Source organism: Ursus arctos, unplaced genomic scaffold, assembly GCF_023065955.2.
Source record: "Ursus arctos isolate Adak ecotype North America unplaced genomic scaffold, UrsArc2.0 scaffold_25, whole genome shotgun sequence".
NCBI classification, from domain to species: Eukaryota; Metazoa; Chordata; class Mammalia; order Carnivora; family Ursidae; genus Ursus; species Ursus arctos.
This window is the reverse complement of record NW_026622930.1, coordinates 40,002,146-40,029,454: the sequence shown is the minus strand read 5'-3', so window position 1 is coordinate 40,029,454 and position 27,309 is coordinate 40,002,146. Positions and strand designations below refer to the sequence as shown.

At 42.2% G+C, this 27,309-nt stretch overlaps 1 protein-coding gene across 2 annotated transcripts in view; it reads right to left on the bottom strand.

Moving 5' to 3' along the window:
* The window catches only part of GNG2 (G protein subunit gamma 2), a 113,399-nt gene that overhangs the window by 27,194 nt on the left and 58,896 nt on the right, over positions 1-27,309 (bottom strand). The window lies entirely within an intron of this gene.

Below are 27,309 nucleotides of genomic sequence, written 5' to 3'. Positions count from 1 at the left end.
CAATTCTTCACCTGTAATGTCAAGGGGGAAGGACTGCCATGTCTAAATTGTTAATGACATCAGTGAGTTCACCAGCGGAATTCTGTATTTAGTCTAACGGACTTATTACTTTTATAAATCCGGAAATGGAACACAAATGTTTAGAGAGTGGAATTCTGTACTTACGTAAATTATGAGGTGGTTTCTTTGCTTCTGGCTTTGCCAGATCTCCTCCCCATCCTTTCCCCTACCCCCTTCAAATCCAATACCAATTTCATTTCTCTTCTAATTCTTTCTTGACCCACCATCTCAATTTATTTTTGTTGTTCATCTCGGAAATACCCAATTTTATTTTTGGTGCCCATTTCCTTCACATTCTGATCAGGTCTCGCTCCATGTCAAGGTGCCATATGCTATTTCAGGACTGTCTGTGTAAATGCGCCCTTTGAGGTCACTGACACCCAACAGTGAAGCAATGTCTGAGAGCAGCAATTTAGCTGGAGTGCATGACCCAAGAAATGAGAGGCATTAAAGCCTTGCTTTAGTCAACAGTTGAATCTTGTTCTGAAGACATATTAAAAACCGTGACTTCTGCTAGCTTTGGGGAATATTTTTATCCAGGGATAAAGTAAAACCAGGCTACCATGTCAAAAAGGAAAGAAGACACAAAGAAAACCTGGGGAAGGAAATATAACCCATAGTAAGTTCAACACAAGACTGTTACTTATTCAGTAAAATCAAAAAACAATTTTTAATTACCAAAAAAGCATAAATATGTAAGTTATCTTCTTTGGTTCTTATATCTTGTTCTTCAAGACAAAAGAAGAAATTATGTGTAACTCTCTGTAAACAAAGAGGTCCCTTCACAGTGAGTGTTATTTTATAACAAATACTGCAAAATCAGCCACCCCAACAGCATTTACAGTATAATTGGAAGATAATTAACTGTTCCCTCAACTTATTTTCAAAGGCATCAGAGACAATAAAATGGAAAGGAAGGCTGAAGGGATTTTGAAGCCACAAAGATCTCTGAGCTCTACTTTCATATGCTTGAAGATCAGTGGAGGGATCTTTATGTAAAAACAAAAAAATAAGAAGAGGCTTTAACAACTATGACTTCATCAGCATAATTAGGGACCCAATCATCTCAGCCCCACAGGGAAATTATATGTCCCCAAATTGAACAAAACTCTAACCCCCTTGCAAAACGTCACAGGACCAAGATGGAATCTTGACTTACCCAGAAGGGTAGCCTAACGCTTTCATTCATCCAGAGTTGGAAGTAGTCATGATCTACAAGACCCTGGACACTGTTCTGTGAACGTCACATTTCTTCCAAACTAGAATTTATCGCACTAGAATACAGATTATCACAGAATTACCGAATCCTCATTGGGCCTGAGGGAGCTCTGGGCGTCTGCCCAGCTATTCATCTGCCCTTGAATCTAAACCAGATCACACCTATGTCAGAAACCATAGCTTGCCTCCAAATACCACTTCTCCTCTTCTTCATTAGTAATAACAATGGTTTTTTTTTTTTCTTTTTAACAGAGACCACAAGAACTCTGAATTTTAGCTGGGCATACTTTACTGAAATACACATTCTTTAGCCTCCCTTGCAGGTCGGTACAGTTATATGACCAAGTTTTGACCAATGAGGTATAAGCAGAAGTGCCCTTGAAAGGAGGGGGGTGTGCTCTTTGCCTCCCCTTCCTCCTGATACTGGCCTGGAAGATAGTCTTGTTGACCACAATGCTCCACCTGGAACCTTTAGGTTTATACTCCAGGGTGAGCAGGAAGGATGCAGGTGTGTTCTGACACTGTAGAGCCCCCTGGCAGCTGTGAACTGGCTATCAGCTCTGTGAGGAGAAATAAGTACCTACTTTGTTTACACCACCATGAGTCAGAGTATTTCTGCCACCGGACACCAGATCTGCCATAAACTGAGTAACTGACCCATTATTTTCATTTGAGTATCTAGGAAAATCTATGTTCTAATGTCTGTTCATGTTCCCGGGAAAGGTATGGCTGCCCCAAGGAGACTAAGATAGAAAGTGTATGAGTTTTCTATTGCTACCATATCATATTACTACAAATGCAGGAGCGTAAACAATAGAAATTTATTATCTTACAGTTCTGGAGGTCAGAAGTCTGAAATAGGTCTCACTGGGCTAAAATGAAGGTGCCAGCAGGGCTGTATTCCTTCTGGGGTCTGTAAGGGAAAATCTGTTTCCTTGCCTCTCCCTAGCTTCTGGGGGCTACTGGCATTCCTTGGATCTTGGCCCTATTCCTCATTTTCAAAGCCAGCAAAGGTGAGCTGAGTTATTCTTACATCACATCACTCTGACGTCTTCTGTTGTCATACCCCCTCTGACTCTGCTCCCTTTTTTCCCCTTTTAAGAACCTTGCAACTCTACTCCCCCCCCCCCCCATAACCCAGGACAATCTCATCTGTAGGTCAGCTGACTAGCAACCTTAATTCCATCTGTAACCTTAATTGCCCTTTGCCATGTAACATAACAGAGACACATGTTCCAGGAAGAGAGACATGGAGATCTTTGGGGGACTTCATTCTACCTACCATGGAAGACCTCTGCACAGGCAGAAAAGAGAAGTGGGGAGATGGGGGCTGAGATGGAAAAAGAAGAGGAGAGGGGCAGGATGTAAGTCTAGAAATGCTGGGGAGAGAAAACATTTGAAACTGAAATGGACTGAGCAGAAAAAGTAAACACAGTCTTTGGTTTTAGTTTTAGGAAGCTACATCCTCAATGTTCTAGTTTTACTATATGGCTCAAAAGAATCTGGTGTCACCTACTAGGGATTTACCCCAAAGCCACAAATGTGGTGAGCTGAAGGGGCACCTGCACCCTGATGTTTATAGCAGCAATGTCCACAGTAGCCACACGATGGAAAGAGCCTAGACGTCCATTGACAGATGAATGGATGAAGATGTGGTATATATGTACCATGGAAGACTACTCAGCCATCAAAAAAGAAAAATGAAATCTTGCCATTTGCAATGCGTGGATGGAACTAGAGGGTATTATGCTAAGCGAAATAAGTCGATCAGAGAAAGACAATTATCATATGATGTCACTGATATGTGGAATTTAAGGAACAAAACAGAGGATCATAGGGGAAGACAGGAAAAAATTAAACAAGATGAAACCAGAGAGGGAGACAAACCATAATAAGAAACTCCTAATCATAGGAAACAAACTGGGGGTTGCTGGAAGGGAGAGGGTGGGGGGATGGGGTAACTGGGTGATGGACATTAAGGAGGGCATGTGATGTAATGAGCACTGGGTGTTATATAAGTGATGAATCACTGAACTCTGCCTCTGAAACTAATAATACACTTTATGTTAATTAATTGAATTTAAATTTTAAAAAATCTAGTGTCTTATTTATTTATTTATTTATTTTTTAAAAGATTTATTTCTTTATTTGAGAAAGAGAGAGGGCAAGAGAGAGAGTGAGTGCACAAGCATGAGCAGGAGGGGCAGAGGGAGAAGAAAAGAGAATCTCAGACTCCATGCTGAGCACAGAGCCCGACTCGGGGCTCAATCCCAGGACCTGAGATCATGACCTGAGCCAAAACCAAGAGCAGGACACCTAACCGACTGTGCTACCCAAACTTTCAGAATCACTTTGTGGATCTTCTTCTTCTTCACATGCAGCTGCTTTCCTGTAAAATCCTCCTCTGGAAGACTGAAAGTGCTATAGATTCCTAGACCAGTGTTCCAAAGAGATATGTGTTTTCCTAAAAAGTGGCTATGGTAAATAAGAAAAGTTAGCCTGTCTTTTAAGCTTGAGGTATTTGGACAATGCATCACATACATGCACACCCACGTGCACATACTCAGAACGCTTTTCATCTTATAAAACTGAAACTCTGTATCTAATAAATGTAAGTCCCACTCTTTCCTCGTCTCAGCCCTAGAAACCACCTTCTACTTTCTATGATTTTGGCTACTCTAGGCATCTCGTAGAAGTGGAATCATACAGTATTTCTCTTTTTATGATTGGCTTATTTTACTGAGTGTAATGTCCTCAAGGTTCGTCTATGCTGTAGCGTGTGTTAGAATCTCCTTCCTTTTTAAGGCTGAATAATATTCCACTCCATGTATTGCTTATCCATTCATCTGTTGAGAGACACTTCCATTGCTTCCATGTTTTAGCTACTGTGAATAATACTCCTAGGAACATGGGTGTACAAATATCTCTTCAAGACCCTACTTTCAATTCTTTTGGGTGTACACCTAGAAGTGGAATTGCTGGCTCATATGGTAAACCTATTTTTAACTTTCTGAGGAACAGCCATCCTTAGTAGCAGCTATGCCGTTTTACATTCCCACCAAAGTGCACAAGGGATCTAATTTCTCATCTTCCCGACACTATTTTCCATTTTTGTTTTGTTTTGTTTTGTTTTGTTTGGTAGCAGTCATCTTAATGGGTGTGAGGTGGTATCTCATTGTGGTTTTGATTTGCGTTCCCTAATGATTAGTGATGTTGAGCACCTTTTCATGTATTTATCGACCATTTGTATATCTCCTTTGGAGAAATACCTATTCAGGTCCTTTGCCCATTTAAAAAAATATTTTATTATTATTAAGTCATCTCCACACCCAATGTGGGGCTCAAACCCACAACCCTGAGATCAAGAGTAGCACGCTCCACCAACTGGGCCAGCCAGGCGCCCCCCACCTTTGCCTATTTTTTTTGAATCATGTTTTTTGTTGTTGAGTTTTAGCTTTCTCTATACTCTGGATATTAATCTCTTCTCAGATATATGGGGTTTGGAAACATTTTCTCACTTCCATAGATTGCCTTTCACTCTGTTAATAGTGTGCTTTGATGCACAAGAGTTTTTAATTTGCATGAAGTCCAATTTTCTTTTGTTGCCTGTGCCTCTGGTGTCATAACCAAGAAATCATTGCCAAATCCAATGTTGTGAAATTTCTGCCCTATGTTTCCTTCTGAGAGTTTTATAGTTTTAGCTCTTACGTTTAGGTCTTTGATGCACTTTGAGTTAATTTTTGTATATGGTGTTCGATAAGGTGTTCGATTCTTCTGCGTGTGGATATCTAGTTTTCCCAGCACCATTTGTCGGAAAGATTGTCTTTCCCAAGTTGAATGGTCTTGTCACTCTTGTTGAAAATCATTTAACTGTTTATGTGAGGGTTTATTTCTGGGCTCTCTAGTCCTAAGTTAATTCTATTCTAAGTTCCTAAATATTTTATTATTTTTGACACAATTGTCAAATGGAATTGTTTCCTTAATATCCTTTCCAGATTGTTCATTGTTAGTGGATATAAGTGCTACATCACAGATTCCTAATGGGGGAGACAAAACTTTTGTCTTTTGTCCCTACCTGAGCCGAGAGCGATCGCACCCAATGAGAAGTACTGTTGAGAAAAGGGCGTTGCGCCTTGTGAGCATATGGGGCCAAGAGAAGGTGTTGACAGAGTCCTGTTAGGTGTTTAGGCAGAAGCACAGATGCATATCAGATATCCTTTGCTGATGTTCCTGTTTCATTTTACATCTGACAGAAACTGGGCAGACATTATTTTAAGAGGGAAGGAAATGGTTTGAATATACCAACCACTGAAATAGCTAAAAGAAAAAGTAAAATTCTCCTGAAAAGATCACGTAGACAAAGCTTTAAACACACACACACACACACACACACACACACACACACACACACACACACCTTTTAAAAAACAAACAACAAAACCTTTTAGTCAAAAAGAGAGGGTGGTTAACTTCTATACACCACTCCCCACTCACCCCATCAGCTAGTCTTTGGAATGCCTTGCGATACACCATAGTTTACCTCTGCAGGGGCCCAGCCTGGCCCCGGAACCATCAGAGGCTCACCTCAGAGATGCACCCAGCTGTGGACTCTATAGAATTCAGGGGGGCAGAGGGAAACAGAGCCAGAGTCTGGTTCTCCTGGGGAGACTCTGGATTCCTGAGCTCACTTCTGGAACCTCAAAACATCTCTGGGAATCAGCTGGGGTGACACTGTTCAGTCCAGCAAGCCGTCTTCAGCCCAGCAACTGGTAGCCCCTCTCAAGTACTGAAACGGGTGGTTACACATCTCCGAATGTGAATCAGAGAACTATACTGCTGCAGATTAATTCTTTCAGAATTCCATAGCCAAGATCTCTTTTCAAAATTCTAACAATCTACCCTCTGGAAATTCCAAATGGGATTCAATCTATTCTCCAAGCCCCACACTAGACCCACGGGTTGTGGTTCTCAACCAGGGGAAGTGCCACCCCTTAGGAAGCATTTGGAAATGTGCGTGGGTGGCCTGGGTTATAACAATAATTAGGGGTGCTAATGGCATTTAGAGAGTGGAGGCAGAAACTCTAATGCCCTGTGGAGTGCCAGCAACAGTGAATTATACTGCTCTCAGCCCCTCAATGACAAAGGACGCTGAAAAAAATAGCCACAGATCCATGCATGAAAAATCTGCTCAAAGAAAGTACTCCACAAGGAAAGGTTCAAGTAAATTGGCTTTTATATTATGTCTTAGGATCCCTATTACCTTCCCAGGGATGAATAAGTGTTAAGTGCCCATAATTCTCATTAGCATTATTATGCTTTATGGATATTTAGTCCCTTCCTATTTAAAAGAGAGCACCATCTCTTGCAATGTGCTGGTGGAATGAGATTATGCTGGGTCATATCTGCCAGTGAGCAAAAAGAATACAAACAACCAAGCTCCTAGAACAATTATAGAGCTTGTGTGAGAGAGATGGGTAGGACTCTGGGAGAATGTCCTAATTATCCCACCTGAATTCCAAGCCCGAAAATAATACAGAAGGCATTTTATTCTTTTCACTGATGAGAGGAGCCCCAAACACCCCAAACATGAGAGATAGGCTTGTTATAGAATAATAACCATTAGATGAGTTTTCTTTTTCTAAAAATACATCCAGCATTTTCATTTCTTTCAGGAGGAACTCTTCTGTTAAGAAACCATACATTTTCTTGTCATTTAGGCTTGGGAGTAAACATACAACTCCTTATCCTGTGGCACAAAGATAAATACATGTTTTGATAATGAGACCTTTGCCTCAGAGAGTATAGGTTAATTGTGGAGGATGCCATTCTTTTCCGGTTCTAACAGTGTTTTTTAAGCACAGCATCCAGTCTTCGTTATGGCCTTTTTCATTTTAATTACAACTGTGTGTTTCTCAGGACTGTGTTTTGATATTTACAGTTGGTGCTAAGGGGGCTTGATTTACTTGTTTTATATATTTACAGGTTAGGGTGACACTGGCAATAAAACAAACAATTCCTGGTCTAGAAAACAAATCAGAGGTTTACAGTCTCTCAAGCACTTGATGATATCTTTATTAGTCTCATTCATCAGTGAGCCACATCGTTGGTGAGCAGTTACTAGCTACTTTTGAATTAGAGGACCAATTTCTAACAATTTCAATTTACAACTCTTCAGAGCCTCTCCAATTAGTCACCTGGGTAAATGTCTTTGTTCACTGTTCAGACGTCAACACAAGTTTAGCTTGGTCATTTTGGCCCACTCATTTTTTCTTGTTGTTTTTGTTTTTTGGATCCCTACGCTAATTTATTCTGTAGCAAGTAAGAACACCATCATCGAATCGATGAGAGTATATAGACAGAGTCCAGGGAAGGGCTTTCACAGTCAGAACACAAGTGAATTTCTGAGTTGTGGCTGCAATGTGAATCGAATAATAATTGTAAAAACAGCCTGCCTGCTTTCAGGGTACTTTTTTGTGAGATATCTCTGCCTATTACCAGTTGGCCACTTTGACCTGAAAATACCAAAATAGCACATTTCCATCTCTACTAATCAGCAAACACTAATTTCTTTTTGGTTCTCCCACCACTGGGGATATTTTAAATCAATAGAGGATTTATTTGTGAAGCTTGTTGCTTCTCCCTCAACACTTTCAAAGCCCCAGAGTGTCAGGGCTGGAATCCACTTCACATGCTCACTCTTTCCCAATCCTGTGTTTCAACAATTGGAGCTGTCACAAAGATATCTTTTGGGTGTCACAATGTCCTGGTTTCCTCACTTGCCTTGGCTCATTTTTGAGCAGCCCTGTGGAGGCTGCAGGTGGCAAATAAAAAGGAGATGAAAATGGGGAGGAGGTTGTCAGGGAAGGGGTAGGGTAACGATGTCCACGCAGACTTTGGCATGGAAGCACTTGGGGATAGAAGGTACGAAAAACGATATTGGACTCCAGAGGGCGCTGGTTAGTATTTGACTAGGGGAGGGGATGGGGAGGAGAGTCAGAGAGGGGAGGGGAGCGAGGGGAAGGGAGAGGAGGCACAGGAAGATAACCTAACCTCCCCTGTGGAGATGCAGGGAGTTCGTGAGCATCCCGAATGCAGAGAGCTAGACCGCACAATGCTGGCTAAGGATGGATTTGTAAACAAGATAAAACAGGAGTCTTCCCAGCACCTTCCCCCTCCTTCTCTCTCCCCTCCCCATCTTTCAGTGCTTCTCATTTCTGGGAATTTGATTTTACAGGCCAAAAGCTCTGTTCTTTTACCAGAGGACCAGGAACTTGTACTAAAAATGAATATGAGCTTATAAACCAAGGGCTTGCCATGTGCCAGGCCCTGGGCCAAGTTCCTGTTTAATCCTCACAACCCCGGGGACATAAGCACCGCATCCCTAGCTAGAGGAAGCCAAGGTTTGGATTAAGTCAGAATATTAGAGAGATGGGTGTTTCTAAAGCAAGCCCCACCAGGGAAAGATGTTCTTCCAACCCTTCTCAATTCACATTTTTAGATGCAGCAGACTGATCCTAATCTGGGGACTGTGGTGTATGTTTGGCTGTTTCACAAACATAAGAGCAATTTTTATAGTCTTTGTAGCTACAGAGAGAGCTAATGGGAATGAGATCTGGTGCAGAAGTTGTACCAAACAAAAATGCTATGGGGCCAATGGGGAAGAACATGAAGCAAGGGAACAACATATCAACTTAAACTCTACTCTGGATGATTTCCATGTGGTTTTGCTGGAACATTGCCACTTACCAAATGGGAGAAAGACACGATTGTGTCTGATTTCCCTCAAATCAGCATGGGAGCCGTCTATGCTGTGTAGGTGGAGAGTAAGACACAACACAGCTTCCCTGACTTTCTTGGGTGCCAGAAACCATTATTTGAAATGACAGCTCTCTGCTTTCCAGTGAACTGCTGTTATTGAAACAACATCTCTGTGAGATGCAGCCTTCTGCTTGGAAAGAGCATCACTGGCTAGCTGCTTTAACCACCTTGACAAAAACATAGCCCTTGAAAAATGCTGGTCATGGGTTTCACAGATTTTGTAAAATGAAGCAGGAACGAACAGACCATGCTGTGACTTACAAATGACACGTGAGCTTTAGTTTTTATCTGAGCCTTGGATAATGCAAATGGCTGTATCTACAAACGGGAGCTGGCATTCTTAAATGTTAGATGGGCTTTGTTCGATCAAAGGCAGAGAGACTCGTATTTTGTATGGTATATATTGGATTTTCTTTAAAAAAAAAATGGAAGCCTCAACCATGAACCAGTAGGGTTCCAACAAAAGAGAAATAACGAGCTTGTTTCCATAGAAATGGCTCTGTTAACCTACTGATGTCTAATGTTCCACAACAGCAGGCAAGGGGGGCCTGATAGGCAGAGGCCTTCTGCCTCCTTGTAGGAAATTATTTATTGGTTAATTAATTTCTCTAAAAAAAACACTGCTTCAATTCTAAATCCTCAGTGGATCTCAAGCCTTAGGCAAACCCTGGAGTTCAGGGAGACTAGCCTGCCTGAGCTTCCTTGCCTTTGCTCAAATGGACCCTTAGGCTCACAAAATGATAACGCCTGAAATCCTTTGGCTGAGCTCCTCCATGCAGCTCCCCAGTAAGAACAGGTCCCCCTCCATTGAAGTTTGTTAACACCGTGTTGTCTGGGGATATTTCCTGTGATGTGATTGACAGGTGGTACACGAGTAGAAAAACAGGTACTAGGAGACAACAGACCTGAATTCTGGCCCATTCTGACATTCCTAGCTGTTTTTCTTTTTTTTTAGTGGGAAAATCACTTAATCTTTCTGGGCCTCAGGAGCTCAGCTGGATTGCAGGACTGCATCAGTGCGCCTAATGTTGTGACAACATGTTATAAAGTACGGAGTGCTATGGAAGGAACAGGCACGAACAGGAAATGACCACCACCATTTATTGAGCAACTACTAAGCACTGTAACCTAGAAACATTACATACATAATCTCCAATCTTCACAAAAAGGAACATGGAAAAGGAATCAGGGACTAAGAAAGGCAAAGGGAAAAACCTAGGATTACGACCAACTGTGCCTCTATTAACTGGGGCCTTTTAGGTGGGAAGGTGGGTAAATCTTTTTTTTTTTTTTTTTTTTTTTAAGATTTTATTTATTTATGTGACAGAGAGACAGCCAGCGAGAGAGGGAACACAGCAGGGGAAAGGGAGAGGAAGAAACAGGCTCCCAGCGGAGGAGCCCGATGTGGGACTCGATCCCGGAACACCGGGATCACGCCCTGAGCCGAAGGCAGACGCTTAACGACTGCACTACCCAGGTGCCCCGGGAAGGTGGGTAAATCTTTACATCCAATTTTGAAATTTCTAATTTGCATTGATGACTTCTTGAAGAGATGGTGATTATTCGAAAATCCATTGTGATTTAAAATTAGTAAACAAGGATTTATTAAGTGCTTACTGTGTGTGACTCAGAAGCATGTGCACGTGTTAAACATAGTAAGTTTCTACGGAAACCATCTATGAAGTGGATGTGAGAACCCTGTGGGCTCCCTCAATAATTCTAAGAAGGCCCTGCTATCTTTCACTGGTATCTTCTGGAGTGAAAGGCTCACGTCCACCTACAGCATTTGTAAGGGTTTCCTGTGGGTACAGAATAAACTTGCAAGCCAAGCACCTGAGGCTAATTGTCTTCTGCTTCCTCCTCGGGTCTATTTCCTGTGTGTCAAGGCCGGCAGAGCATTTGTGCACACACAGCAGCTTTTCCACCAAAATCTACAGGGCCTGCTGCCACCCCACATCACCAGCCCTAACATTCAGCCAAAAAAGCCTGTTCTCTGTTCTCCCAACACAGCCCGTGCTCGAGGCAGCCACGATTTCAGTGTACCACTCATTCCCTCACGCGCACCTATATCTTGCAGCCAGGCCCTAGCCTCTCTTCCTCTGAGAACCCTTCCTCAGCAACTACCTACCCCAGTGACCTCCCCGGTCCCTCAAATTCATACCAACCCAGGAGACTGTGCTAGTAGAAACCAAGCCATTTCTCTGGCCTTTTAAAAAATCCTGCACACTGACAGCTATTATTAATCATTAGTATTTTGTCCGGGCTTCCTCCCATAAATATTTATTACACCTCTCCTTCTGTCTCCAAAGTTGCCCTGTTTGTCTGTCTTCACCGGTTGAACAGGCCAAGCCAGGCTTCACCCCAGGCTCTTCGCACTTGCTGTTTCCCCTGCCTGCCAAGCTGCACTGCCCTGGCCACTAGTGCCCGCGGCTGCCGCGTCTTCCTCTGAGCCCCCAGTTCAAACGCCAGGTCTCCTGATTACGCTCTCTAATGAAGTGCCCGTCTAGCCCGTCCTTCTAGCACAGCACCCTGTTTGTTTTCAGTGCATTATAATCATCCGAAGTTCCTGAATTTTTATATCATAAGAGCAAATAGCTTGTTGTGTTCACAGTAGGTGCTCGATAAATACGTATTAAATGAATGGTAGTCCTCCATAGAGCACCCTCAGCACCCAGTCTTATGAGTAATCAGATGCTTCAGTAGTCTGCTACTCCAGAGGGTGAGCACCTGGAGCAGGGAATCATCCATGCCCCCCACGCAGGGCCGCCAAACATGGCTCCTCGATACAGGCTGCTAACTGTGGCTTTTGTTCTGTAGCAAATGGGCTTATGGAGCATTTCCTTAAAAGGGCACCTCCCAGGCTCTTGATCTCATCTGATCTTCAAGTATCCCCATATAATTGGGGCAAAAGATAAGCTTGTGGCTTGTACTTTCTTCCCTCTCTTCATTTCCTGGCTACTGCCAAGAAAGGGACAGAAGCTCAGGTAACCGCATTTGATGCGGGTTGTTTTTGGCAACATGTAAATCATCAGTAACTTTTCCCAGTCCCAGAGTTACACAAGCACACTGTGAAAGTGTAAACATCAGTCTGAATGCTGAAAGCTCCTTTGTCGCCTTGGCCTCACCTTCCCCCCTCACCTCCACCAAGCGGTGACCACGGCCTCAGGGCCTCAGGCAGAAACCCAGCGTGAGGCCACAGCCCTGGCTCCCTTTTCTTAGCTCAGTGTCAGGGACAGCAAGGAGCACGCTGGTCTCGAGCTGACTTTTTAAAATATTTTTAAGTATTAAAAAATAAGTATTAAAAAATTTGTAACCTTAAAAGTATTTCAATATGTAAAAGAAATACACAGCCATTATTGGAAAACTGAAAAACACAGATTCAGAAAACAATACTCCCCTATAATCTACCATCAAGCGACAACCAAATGAACTTTGCCAGTCATTTTTCAAGTGCCTTTCCCCAACTTGGAATGCTTACTTTTTGGGTGTGTAGTATCATGCTGGGAAGATAATATTAACTAATATACGTAATTATTTTCTGGGCCCTGCATCCATGCTGACTTTCTGAGACGTTTTCCCATTATGCATACTGTAAGTTTTATCCATTCCCCCCATATCCATAAGAGAATGAAGTGATTTTAATGTTTCCCCATTACTCAACTGTCACAGTTGATACCCTCTTTTAAGGCTATTATACATCTCTGACATGTAGTGCAGAGCCCTTTTTTATTCTTCTAAACAATACTGTTTTTACAACTACTGCTCTAAGGGCATAAAATAAATTGCCCTTCCGATATCTCTTTGATTATAGGGACTGAGTAGAGGACAAACGTAAGAAATTAAAGGTGAAGGCACAGGTAACCCGTTCTTTTACTTTATCACTAAGTAAGGACACAGACAACTCTTGCCCACACTGATTACCCTGCAAGTCCCCTGGACTGGAGGGGAAGAGACTCAAGAAGGGGACCCTTCTCCACAGCACAGCTGTTTACTTGCCATTTCTGGAAGGTAAAGGGATTTGTCTGAAATGCTGACCTGGGGACCAGGAGACCATCTTACAGACAGTTTTTTTTAAAGTCAGGTTTATCAGGATATAATTCATATACATTAAAATTCAACCATTTTCAGCATGCCGATGAAAGGGTTTGACAAATGTGTGCGTGAAAGCCTGAAACCACCTCAAAACTGCACACACTATTTTCAGGAGCTACTTGGCTACTTTGCTCACTTTCCTCCTTTCCTAGCCTGGCCTCACAGAATGCATACCTTTGAGATCAGTCCCCAGGTACCAAGAGCAGTTCCAAGAAAGCAAAGTGTGTGAACTTGACTGACCTTCCTTAACATGGATCGTACAGAGGTGTGAAATCTCAGAGCTTGGCAGGAGCCAGAAGTTATCTTGCAGGACCATCTATTCAAAACAAATCCTTTTTACAATCACTGATTTAATATACTTTAATCACTTGTGACACAGGTCTCGAAAATACCTCTGAATGTCCGGACGTGTGGCTGGCACTGTGTTTTATTTAACAAGTTTAGTTCTGTTTTGGCAGCCCCTGGGGGTTCATGGCAGGAAGGCCTCTCCAGGGTGAAGGGTGAGGATTTTTCTAGGAATGAGCAAGTGAAAATAATGGCTCCAAAATAGCTCCTCTGCAAATGTATGCCACTAACCCTTAAAGAGAGGCTAAATACGAGGCATTGGAAACTCACTGAACCAAGACCTTACTTCACAGATAAACAACAACAACAACAACAAAATTAAGGGCCAGAGCAATGAAATGAATTACCTTCAAAACATAGCTATAACCTAGTGTCAGAACCAAGCATTTAAACCTGTTTCCTGAGGATGCTTAATATCAGAAGAATTATTAGGGTTCAAATTTCCTTAGATTTCTAAGTTCCAACCCCCCCAAACGTGCAGTCACCCCTGGAGAAACCCTATCAGGAGGATGCGATGGGAGGCAGGGAGTTGGTGAAATAAAAAATACAACCCTACTCTCTCTGCCGATCCCTCACCATGCCATGATGGTCACCACCCAATAGTGAGCCTGTCCATCTCTGAAGGCTACAGGCACTGGGCTTAATTTTCTTACCTTAGTTATTATTTTTTTTGGTACTATTTTTGTAAAGAAAGTAAATACCCAGAAAATTTGACTACCAGGTGCCCTGATTAGTGAGTGAATAGTATTTGCTAAGCCAATCTCTATACTTTAATAAAATAAGTGTAATGTTGTGTGGAAGAAGAAACTTGTGTAGCTCTCCAAGGAATTTTCTGGAGGCCATCTCTTTGGAACATGTGTCATGTCTTTGGATGGAAACGTGAAGGGAAGACAGAGGGGTATGGAAGCAGGAGAGCTATGAGGATGCTTTCTGAGCTGACATCCATGGCACACCCCAAGGTACTAACCCGGTGTTCACAAAGAAAATGTGGGAATCAGCATGGGGTAATACAGAGTGCTGACTTCCCAGGCTGCACGTCTGGATTTGAGTATCAACTTTGTCAAGTGATCACAGATGAGTCATTCCAACCCCTCCGGGCCTTGGTTTCCCCTTCTGTAAAATGAGAGTGTTGAGATGAATGACTGCTTCTTGTTAGTTGTTTTAGAGATATTAATATGGTTTCATTCCCATCAGTGTATCATTGAATCCCACAGCTCTAGGACTTTCTCAGCATAGTTAAATGTCAGCCCAAATTCCAAAATTAAATGTCCAAGGAGAGTGAACAAATATGCAGAAAAGCCCTAAGACCAAGAGGACCCCAGTTGGTTGAAAGGAAAATTTCAAGCTTTCTATTTTCTGTCTTTCCAGATCACTCCCGCTGGACCCTGATTATAAAAATTCAGGACACCCACCTGTTGAGCGTGCCCCCTTTTCACTGTCCCTCAAAACCTTTGTGTCCTCATGTGCCACCTTACCAGGCTTAGATTCCATAGTCTATTGTGTGGTCCACTCCCTTCAAACTCCCGGCAACACTGCCTCTTTCTCCCTCAATCACACCAGCTGATAAAAATCCCCAACCCTGATTGAATCCAACTCTCAATCTACCCTTGAGCAGTTTAAGAGCGCGGAGTAAAACACAACCATAGATCCACAGACAGCAACTTCAAGTAGGTCCTTAATGCTGTCCAGTTTCTCTTCCACATTTCCTTAGTCAACTTCCAATAATGCTTTCCACACCTTTTCCTCTCTCCTCAAGCCTCTAATACCTCCTCAGTTCCCAGCCTCATCCTCAGCTGATGACTTTGCTTCTGATTTCACTGAAAATCAGCACCCAGCAGCACCCAGAAGAGCATGCCCATGACCAACGCCACCCACTCACAGGCACATGCATGTCTACACTCATAAATACTGCCTTCGCTTCTCTTGTGATGATGAACTGCTCGTGTCCTAATTTTTGCTGTTGTTGGTTTCTTTTTCTTTTTTTTTAAAATATCTTGGTGAGGAGCCCCTTCACTTCAACACTGGCTCCCATCTTACCTACTAAAGGACTTGAGCCTTGTCCTCTTTCTTTCATTTTCTCCTGCATCATCCATTTTCCTCCCTATTACTGGAGCAACCCCATCAGCATATAAACATGCCAAAACACCTCCTATCTTCAGAAAAACAACAAAACCTGTCCCTTGACCTTGCATTCCCTCCCAGCAAGAACCCCATTTTTCTGTTTTCCCTTACAGATGCCTTGGAAGACTTGTCTAGCTTCGCTGTATCCACTTCCCTTCGTCCATTATTTTCCTACAGCCCCTCCAAATGGCTCCTCTTTACAGAAACTACATTAGTCTAGGTCAGCAGCAGGTCCAACTTCCAGTTTTCCAAATCCAATGATCACTTCTCAGTCCCCGCCTTACTTGACCTCTGTTTCAGTCTGCTGTGGCTGCTGGAACCAACGAACACAAACTTGATGGCTTAAAACAACAGAAATTTTTTCTTTCACAGTTCTGGAAGACAGCAATTCAAAATCAGTTCCACTGAAGGGAGATCAAGGTGCTGGCAGGGCCATGATCTCTCCTGGACTCTCAAGGGAAGAATCCATCTCTAGCCTATTCTAGCTTCTGGTGGCTGCTGGAGATCCCTGACTTGTGGTCCCATCACACCAGGCTCGAGCCTCTGTGGTCACATTGCCTTTTTCTCTTCTGTGTGTCATCTCCTTCTGCCTCTCCCTTGTAAGGATACTTGTCATTGGATTTGGAGCTCACCAAGATAATCCAGGATAATGATTCCATATCAAGAACTTAATCACACCTGCAAAGACTCTTTACCCACATAAGGTCACATTTACAGATTCCAGGGATTAGGACCTGATAGCTTTGGTGGCCATTATTCAGCTACTACCACCTTCTGGCAGCATTTAACACAGTGCATTGCTTCCTTCTCCTAACATACCTTCTTCACCTGACTCCAGGGATGCTGCTTTTTCTTGACTCATTGACTCATTGATTGATTGATTCATTCATTCATTCATTTATTCATTCATTCATAATTGTGGTAAAAGACATAAAATTTACCATCTTAACCATCTTTTAAGTGTACAGTACTGTTAACTACATTCACATTGTACAGAACTCTAGAACTTTTTCATCTTGCAAAATTGAAATTCTATGCCTGTTGAACAACTCATTTCCCTGCCCCCCCAGCCCTTGGCAACCACAATTCTACTTTCTGTTTCTGAGTTTGAGTACTTCAGACACTTCATATAAGTGAAATCACACAGTATTTGTCTTTTTGCAACTGGCGTATTTTATCCACACTGTAACATGTGACAGGATTTCCTTCTTTTTTGAAGGCTAGTATTTCTTCAATCAATCAACCAATCAATCACATACCCCCCATGTAATATACATACAACATTTTGTTTATCCCTTCACCCCCTGAAGAACACTTGAGTTGTTTCTACGTCTCAGCTATTGGGAAGAATGACGCTATGAACATGGATGTACAAGATCCTACTTTCAATTCTGCAGGACTTACACCCAGAAGTGGGATCGCTAGACCTGGGGTAGTTCTACTTTTAATTTTTTGAGGAAACCCCATACTGTTTTTCATAATACTTCCATCATTTTACATTCCTACCAACAGTCAAGTGGGCAAGGGTTTCAATTTCTCCACCTCCTTGCAACACTTGTTATTTTCTTGATTCTTGTCTTACTTTCCTGTAAGTTCCTTCTCAGTCTCCCTTCTTGGTTTTCTTCATCTCCTTGATCCCCAGGTGTCAGTGTGTTCTTTTCTATGTTTACACTCAAACCAGGTGATCTCATTCAGACCCAAGGCTGAATCACCAGCCCTTGGCTTCCATCTCTCAAGTTTCTATCTCCACTACCAGCCTTGCTTTTGAACTCTAGAGCCAACTCCCTACTCAACCTCTCCACAGAAATGGGCATCTCAGACTTGATATGTCCTAAAACAAAATTTTAGTTTTCTCCCCCAAACCTGCTCGTCCTACAGTTTTCCTCATAGCAGTCAGTGGCAACTCCATTCTGAGTGCTCAGATTAAAAACTCTGACATTCTTGCTTCTTTGTCTCATAGCTCACTTCCCATCTCCCAGCAAACCCCTGAACACTTCCTTCAAAATGTATCCAGAATCCTGCTCCTTCTCCCACTGCTACCAGTCTGCCTTCGCCACCTTTATTTCCTGCTTAAACATTTCAATATCAGCCTGTCTTCCCTGATTCTGCCCTTGCCCATTTCAGTGTGTTCTTTATATAGCGACTAGAGTGTCAGTTAATAAAATGTATGTCAGAATGATGTCAGCCCTCTGCTTATGACTCTCCAACCTCACTCAGAGTAAAAGCTCAGGCTTTCCTGTGGTCTACACGAGCTGAATGATAAAGTCCATGCGTAGCTCTCTAATTTCACCTTCCACCAGTCTCTTCTTATTCACTCGAATATAGCAATAGTGTCTCGCTGCTGCTGTTTGAACGTGGCAGGCGTTCCTGTCCCAGAGCCTTTGCACCTCCTGATACCTCTGTTTGGACTGTTCTTTTTATATCTCACCCCCAACTTTATTCAGGTGTCTGTTCGAACATCAACTTATCAGAGACCTTCCCTGGTCTCTCTCCCCTGTTTACTAAAGTACCTCCCCTTCTTAAACTGCTCATGCTCCCAACACGGCTTTATGTTCTTTGTTGGTACTTGGAACCACCTGACATATTTTATCTTTATTTTTTTGTTGCTGTTGCCTGTGTTGTCTGCATTTATTAGTATAGCCTACTAAAATGTAAGTTCCATAAGCACAGAAAATTAGTCTGTTTTGATCACTCTGAATCACTAGGGCCTAGAACAGTGTCTGGTTCACAGCAGGCTCTCAGTAACTATTTACAGAGTGAATGAGGCACCTATAACGCCTTTGTCAAAGAAATCATTTCCCAGAAGGAGATTTGCTTCTATTGATTGTTTGTAGATGGGCTCTGAGAGCTTGGGCACTTTGGAACTTTTAAAAAGGCCTTACAGGAAGTTAGCTTTAAAACAGGTTTCCTGTTGGAACCTCTAAACATTGCCTTTATAACCTGTAGGGGATGTGATGCTAACTTGTCAGAGATACTCCTGAGGCTTATTTGTTCTATTTAATTTTAGGTCATCAATATAGAATGATAAGTATAATAGTTGAAGGTTACCTTCAAGAACTCCTATTGTATTTTCCACTGTTTTGGGGAAACACCTCTGAGACAAACCAGAAACAGACTTGCAGATGAAGAAACAATAGCAAGATCAGGTGACCTGACCAAGGTCACAGATGGTGACTATAAGCCAATTCTTAGGTCTCTGACAACTAATACTTTCGCTTACCCTGGAAAATTGAATTCCATTTCTTACTAGGTCTTTCCTGTGAAAATGACTAGTCTCCTCCACAAAGTAGGGTTAAGGACAGAGCTGACATCCAGAATCACTTTGCTTATGGTAGTGATGGATGTGTCAGGCTCACGACTCCTATGCGCCCTATCACCAAGGGACCTGGCAGGGTGGGATTTACCGAGCACTTCTGTGGTCCTGCAACAAAACAAAGTTGACCCTGCTTTAGAGGAATGAGAGTGTTCCAAGCATACTTATACAGCATGCTAACGAAATATGCCAAAGGAAGGACAGAGCCACTCGTGCCTGGTTGGGTCATTATTCGCTGGGCTGAGGAGTCTACATGTTGAGGCTAGGATGAATGGGACACTTCACAGACGGGGAGGGGGTGATTAGTCATCTGTATATAGAAACACATTCTGGAATTTCCAGAGATAGATGCTTTCATTACTGGTGAGTTTACAAGTAGGATGATACGTTTTCTTCTGGCTGATGAGAACAGATAATATCGCCCTAGCAAATAGTTTTCCAGAGGCACTAAATTGCCTATAAAAATGTTCGTTTACCTGCCAAGCTGGCATCAGAGCAACCTCCGTCAATTACTCTTGCCAGCCTCTTCTCTCACTGCCAGCTCCCCATCCTCCTTATGTTTCCTGCTCTACCAAGCACAGAAGGATCAGGGGAGTCCCTGTGGCCAGTGGAGTCTGTCTTCTTTCATCCTAAAGAATATTTCTATGAAAATCAAATCAATGATGAGTAGGAAAGAGAGGTGGACAGAATTTTCGTTTCAACACTTGGATATTCATTAACCTCACCCATACCCAATTACTTTTGGCTCTAGGCAGATAAAGCTTATATTCATGACTAATGCCTCATATTCTTTCGTTATGTTTTGCCTCTCTTGGAGAAGCAAATTCTGCTGGATGGAGCTGCTAGAAAACTCTGTGGTTTATAGATACTCATTTTCAGAAACACTGTGTGTCTTGAAAGGCTGCTTTATGAGTGACTGGATTCCCAGCACCCTCCCAGCTTTTCCCTTCTTCAGCAAATGTTAGATGGGTCATGCAGATAGGCACTGCATCCACCACTGGGGGTAGATAGGAATGGGATGAACGGAAACAGTCAGTGGTCCCATTACAGCAGCTATTTAAAATAGCTGGAAAAGAAACAACGCACAACCCTGTATCTAAGCCAGCTTACTTGCTGGGTCTGTCATTCAGGTGACTCCTGATTAAGCAAATGAGCCCAATTCATTTTACAGAGATCTAATTAATACTCTGACCTTACTGAGTCATTTGAAATTCCTAGGATTTGGTCCTAAAAACCCTAATGTCAGTAATCCCACTTGCTTGTGAGATGCTTCTATTCCTAAGAGCTCCACATATCCACATGACAGAACAGAATCTTTAACAGAAGTCTTTTAAAATTACTAAAGACATGGTTTGATGAGAACAAAGAATACATGATTTATATGAGACATGGTTCAGTTCACACCAGATACTGTGATTGTACAAAGTCTGAAAAAAAGGCAAACACCCAACAGGAACTTGAGAGAAGACTTGGTTTCCATGAAGTATTTTGGTGTCATGAAAAACCGTTAGGATGCTAATGACACAAGGGGATCAGTTCATCTTTTTTACCATCATTTGCAAAGAACACTTGCAATACGTGGTTTCAAAAACTTTCAGTTTTCCTTTACATAACAGATCATTGTCCCTTAACATCTGGGTGGCCTTATTGAATCTAACTGGGCAATTAAACAGAACTCTTGCCAGCCCTGTGGCACTACTTTTCTATCAAATATCAGTGCAATCTAGAGACTTACGTGCCAGGCAGTGCTGGGAGCCAGGAAAGCAGACACAAGTTTAGTGTTCAAGAAACTTATACTCCAAAGGTAAAGGCAGACCCATAAGTGGGCAATTGCAACATGGTGTCTTATGGGCAAAGATTGGAGAAAGGCCAGGGTATGATGAAAGCACCTAGGAGGGGCATCTGAAACCAATTTTTTTTCCAGAAAAAGAAAGAAAAAAATAGTTGATAGCACCAATGTGAAATATAGTGATCAGTTAGGTTAAATAAGAATTTCTCTGTAAGTAGAACGGTGGTGGCCAGGGGTTAGGGGTAAGGGAAGTGGGGAGATGTTGGTCAAAGGGTACAACATTCAGTTATAAGATAAATAAGTTCTGGGGATAAGCATGGTAACTATTGCTAACAATACTGTACTATGTACTTAAAAGTTGCTGGGAGAGATCTTAAACCCTCTCCCTCTCTCTCTCTCTCTCTCTCTCACACACACACACACACATACACACACACTGGTAATTAGGAAAGGTGATGGACATGTTAACTAGCCTTACTGTGGTATTATTTTGCACTATATACATGAATCAAATCATCATATTGCACCCCTTACACTTATACAATGTCGTATGCTGATTATATCTCGATAAAGCTGGAGGGAAAAAAAGAAGAATCTGGTGCATAGAGTCCTCCTAGAAAACAAAATAAGACTGCTATGAACTTGCTTTGCAATTCCTGTGTAAGGGTCACTGTGGAATCACAACCTGAGCCAATGACATAAGGAATCAGACCTGACCGAATTCGCAGGTCTGATATTTACTGTTATTCATCTAATGGCAGCTGGATCTTAGTCCAACTGGAGACACTGAATACTACAAGAAAATCCGAGTTTGGAGAATTTTAATGCTATTAAACTGGGAAAGGGGAACAGAGAAAAGAAGTGTAGTGACTGTAATTCAAAATGACAACAGGTGCAGATAAACAGGAGACATTTGATTCCAGACAAAATTATTTACCGTGTTGCCGGACTGCCGATGCACTCAAATGGAATTATCTGACCAAACGGAAGGGCTAATGGTCAGGGGAGACAAAAAAATGAGAAGGCCAGCACAGCCCAGGAGTGAGGAAAGACTTTTCTAATTAATAGCCCAAGGAAAGGAACCAGTTGAAGTGTTTGGCAACTTGCCTTAATTTAGACAGTCCCATCTGCCTCCAAGAACGGCCTCTTTCTGATGGATGAAGAGCTTAGGAAAAGTCTCTACACACTCCAGTTACTATTGATCAGGCCATAAGTAAAAAGTTGTTTAACATGAATGAGTCTGAAAATAGAGAAATACAAGTATCTACCTATATCCAAGTATTTTCTCAAAAAGATGATTATCTTTTGGGGACTTTAATATCTGGACTATAAATGTTAGTCTATTTTTTATTGACTTAAAAAAAGTTGGTCAGGGATCACAAAATAATAGAGTCCAGCATAGGGAATATAGTCAATGATATTGTAACAGCATTGTGTGGTGACAGACGGGAGCTCTGCTTGCGGTGTAGCACAGAATACACAGACTTGTTCAATCACGACGTTGTACACCTGAAAACTAATGGGACACCGTGTCAACTATAACCCAATTAAGAAAAAATAGAAATCTGTGACAGCAGACAGTGATGGAAACACCATTCTGTGTCAGTGGTGATTTTGGGGTCTGTCGTGGGGTGCTGAAACATCAAACTTCACCCTACATTTCTGCCCGCCGTACCCCTCCGTGTCCGAAAAAATTAGTCCAGAGCCCATTCTTGAGTCAGATGTAAAACCTCTGCCTTTCCCCTTACATATGAATCTACTTTTGCCTTGAATTTCTATGACTTGTTTAGAAGGGAAGACAGCATATTTTTAAAAGGCCGTAAGTCCGCTATTTTGTCTTGCTCTTCACGATTTTTCTCTAAATAAATTTAGATGTGCCTTGGTGAAGCCTGGAGGTAGAAGCAAACATAATGTCAAACTGATGATTTCAGAAGATTTGTAAGACAGCAAAGCAACTCAGTGTAACTTATGATGGCTAACAGCAGATCTGAAAGCTCACTTCTTAAAAAGGGTGGGGGCACTTCTTTAAAAAATGGACACTTTACATGCTCAATGTCCCTAGACCTCTGTTCGTCTCAAACTCTTATTTAGCTTAAAAAACAAAACAAAAAGACAACTGACTGCTTTCTCGGAGCCTTTTCCTTTTTGGCCCTACTCCATCCTCGCCTCTCCAAGTATATCTAAGGCTTCAAAGTCAAATCCTGTGGAAGAGAATTGGAGCACTAGGTCCCAAAGAAGAGTGTGCCCTCTGGTTTTCACAGAAGCAGAGTCTGAGCACTTCCTGTCTTCTGTACATTTTAATTACTCTTCCTTACAATGGTTCTGCCACTGGTTGGGAGGAAGGAGACACAGAATCCGTCCCGTTCTGTAGTCACACTACCTGGTTTCAGTGGGATCTTCTGCCATACACTACCTGGTCACATTACTGAAATACTCGGTTTTGTCAACTGTAAAGTGGAAGTATTACAGTACCTAGTTCTTAGGGCTAGGATAGTGCCCATTCGTAGCACATGCTTCTGCGGCACACAGTACATACACAGGACGGAGTCCCTGGTTGCTGATGTTACTGGAGATGCACACCCAAGAAGAGACAATGGGCAGGATTACCAGAAGTAGATAAGAGCATTACAGATTTTGAGAGCTAAGCAGAACCAGTGTTTACCTTAAATTATGTATACTTTTGGCGGATCCTTGTTTTGAGAATGATACTCAGAACTCCACAGTTCTATCGAATTTTTCCAGGACAGCAGCTGGGGCCCTTGGGTGTTGCTACCTCAAGGCTCTTGCACGGCACTGCAGAGCAGAACTCTGTTCCAGCTTGTCTCGTCTCCTTCCTCTCTCCCTTCTCTCCTCTGATCTGTAATACTTTCAAATACCGAAGTCCCTTGCTGAGGTAAATGCTGTGACCCTGATCTTCCCAAATGTCTTCTATCTCAAAATTACCTCTCCCTGAGCCATTCTTCTTCATCTGTTCACTAATTTCAACTAAAATATATTAATAACCATGAGGGTAAACCACTAATCTCAACTAAAAGTATTGAGTGGTGACTGATATCTAAATAGTTCTTTATAACTTAATAAAGGTCATCCATGTGAATTATGTCGTTTTGACTTCATAGCTGTTCTGTGATGGAAAAGCAGATGCTAGCATTCCTATTTTCAGATTAGGAAACTGGCACTCAAATGAATGAACTGGCTTGCTCTAGTCCACAAAACAGTGAAGTGACCCTACATTAGGAACTCACAGTTTTTTATTTGATCTGCGAAGCAGAAACAGAAAGCTAGTCAAACCAGAAAGCTAGTTCGGTAATTAATTAGATAAAGCTAATAAGGTAATTCATACTAAGATGTGAATGACTAACAGCTTAAACCTGTCAAGACATGCTTTCAAAAAGAGAAACCTGAAAGGCTAATAAATTAATAATTATAGAATAAAAGTAGGAGTAGGGAATTTAAGTATCTTTGGGCAGAGAATAATTTTTTATTTTTGCTGCCCATTCTTGCTGACCTGTATGGCCATCTGTTAGCTGAGGTATCTCAGAGTATTTACTAAAGTTGAGAGAAGAGAGTAAACCTATGCCCCTCAGGAATCTGTGGGCCTTTCCAGTCCCAAGCAAGGGCTACATTCCATTTTTATCTTAAATTCATATCCATTTTTCATTCTATTCCATGTTTGCTTTACTGTAAAATAATTTTTAAATAAAATAAAGTGAAACTTTTACCATATTAATCCTGCTATGCGGTTGCATTCTCCCAGCTTAAAAAGGCACTATGAAATCCATTTACAGTCCCACAAACAAATGTCTTTTTACTTAAATCACACACACACACACACACACACACACACACACACACACACAGACATTTACTAGCGCAGAATGGAAAAATGTAAATGTGTTTACATACATTTTTGTGTATGGAGGGGGAAAACCCAAAGTAACCATTTGATTTCACAGCTTCAAAAATGTTGTGAATCACTAAACCAACCCCCTCTTTACTTCTGCGGTTCAGATTTTCTCCAGGCTTGATGACCTCTATGTAATTCTAACTAAGACCCAAGACCAACAGGGAACTGTTGCCTGACAGCTCTGCCCTGCTCTGGGCGCCATCTTGACGGCTTCCACAGGAAATGCGACGCACTGGTTTTCCATGGCAGCACTCTGCTGGCCTGTAGCAGAAAGAAACCTTGGGTTCCAACTGTTTCCTACCTAATGCCTGTTATTTTCTCTGCTAAGTTTTTTTTTAAAATAAGGGTATTTTGTGAAAAAGAAAACCACCCCGTACATGGGAACACATAAAGAAAGTTACTTGGCAGAAGAAACTGCCCTGCTACCAAGACGTACGTCGGCCAGTTTAAGGCTGAGCTCCTGGGGTCCCTCTGAGTAACTCTTGTGGGTAGTACCTACATGGCCACATGCACAGCACTTCCCCTTCTCCTCCACCCCCATCGCGGCCCTGGAAATTAGCCATGGCAATCTCTGACTGGACTCCATTGAGCAGTCCCGCCCGCGGCTGCTCAGGAAGTGCATACCAGCAAACAGAATGAAAGGGGCCTTTATAAACAGTAGTCGGTTATTTCTTAAACGGACTCCCACATAAAGACTTTTTTGTTTCTTACTCTTTAGGAAAAACTGAGCTCCTTCTGAGCGGTCTTTGGAGAGGGAGGAGAAACTGAAGATGGGGAGGAGGCTCAATGCGGGGATATTACTCGGCCAGAGACAAAGGAGGGGCAGGGCCAAGTGTCAGGCTTCCGAGGTAAAACCTCCAATGTCTCTGGCTGACAGGGAGTGGGGTCAGGGCTAAGGGGCACTGGCGGGTCACGACCTCTTGGGGTCTTCTCCCCCAGAAAGGGATCTACCCACACAAGGAACGTTTAGGAGAGCTCCTAGAACACTGGCCTCCAGACAAATGCTAGGGAATGAGGTTTTTTTTTCTGAGTAGACTCCATTTCTTGTCTTTTTCTTCTCCTTTTCTTTTTATCTGAAGAGCTACATTTTATATTTCACGAGTTCACAGGCAATTTCCTTCCCATCATACCATCCTGGTTTCTCTCTCTTCTGCTAAAGAAGCATAATCTCCTAAACTATTTCAGACATCCCCAAATCTGAGGAGTATGTAGGAAAAGAATTGAGTTTTACAATTTGACGTGTTTGTCACATGATCATACATACACACACACATACACAGAAGAAAGGGGATATACAGTAAAGTCTCCTTAATTTATTATTTGTTAATTAAACATTTAATAAGAATTTATAATAATGTAACTGAATCCAGGCGGCACCTCTACAGGAAATGCTAAGGAAAACAGTACAAAGAAAATCAATGACAGGATTTCAGAGATCTGTATGCATTAAGTGAAAAGAAAATGATGCTGTTTATTGCAATTCTGTATTAGCTTTGTTAAAACAGAATATCTACATAGAAGTCAGCTACTGTTAATACTTATATTTTTCTTTTCTTTTTTTTTTTTTTTAAAGATTTTATTTATTTATTCGACAGAGATAGAGATAGCCAGCGAGAGAGGGAACACAAGCAGGGGGAGTGGGAGAGGAAGAAGCAGGCTCACAGCAGAGGAGCCTGATGTGGGGCTCGATCCCATAACGCCGGGATCACGCCCTGAGCCGAAGGCAGACGCTCAACCGCTGTGCCACCCAGGCGCCCCAATACTTATATTTTTCTAATACATTTTTTCATGATTTGAAAAATCCTTCCCAGGTTTAATTTACAAGGTCTCATTATGTTGCTTAAAAAGAACAACTCATTGCCTTAAGAGAATCCGCGTCTAAGCACCTGTGGGAAACGGCAGTTATCTCTGTGGTCTCTCCCAGCCACAGGTGTGACGCATTATGAAATTAGCACTAGTTTAATATCCTATACACACCTCATACCCAGAGGTGTAATTACCTGCCTGTGTCCTAAGGAAGAAGAGAGTGCCTGTGGGTATCAAAGCATTCCTGGTTTATGGCCCCTCTTCCAGCATTAAAAGGTTGCCCCTTTAAAACATGCCTGAAACAAAGGGAGGTGTGGTAGGAATTGTAGAAATATAAGTCTTGGTTTCCACACACTATTCCGTTTATATGTTCGCTCCAGTGTCCTAAACAGTCTGCCTCTGTTGGAGTCCTATCCTTCAAGGAGGTGACCTCCTTTCAGTAATAGTAGTAACACCATTACGCTAGTAACAACAGCAACATTAGTAATAATAGCAACACTCCTTAAGAACTTGCCAGAGGCAGGCATGTTGTAAGTATTTTACTTTAAATTGATTCACTGAATTCTCACATTATACAGTGGGTACTAAAATTCTCCCCCATCTTACATTTTTGGAAATGGATGCACAGAGAGGTTAAGAACCTCTGTCCTCTTCTCTTCTCTCCTCTCCATCCCCAGAAGAATTCAGGTCTTCTTAAGGAGCCCAGGACCCTTTTTACTATTCTACATTGCCTCCCATGTTTCCATGGCCCCAACAATTGCAATTGTTAGGTCTATATAAATTCACGATGCTTGGCACAGAAAGGTCAATATTGGTAGTAACATAGTTAAAACTCATGGT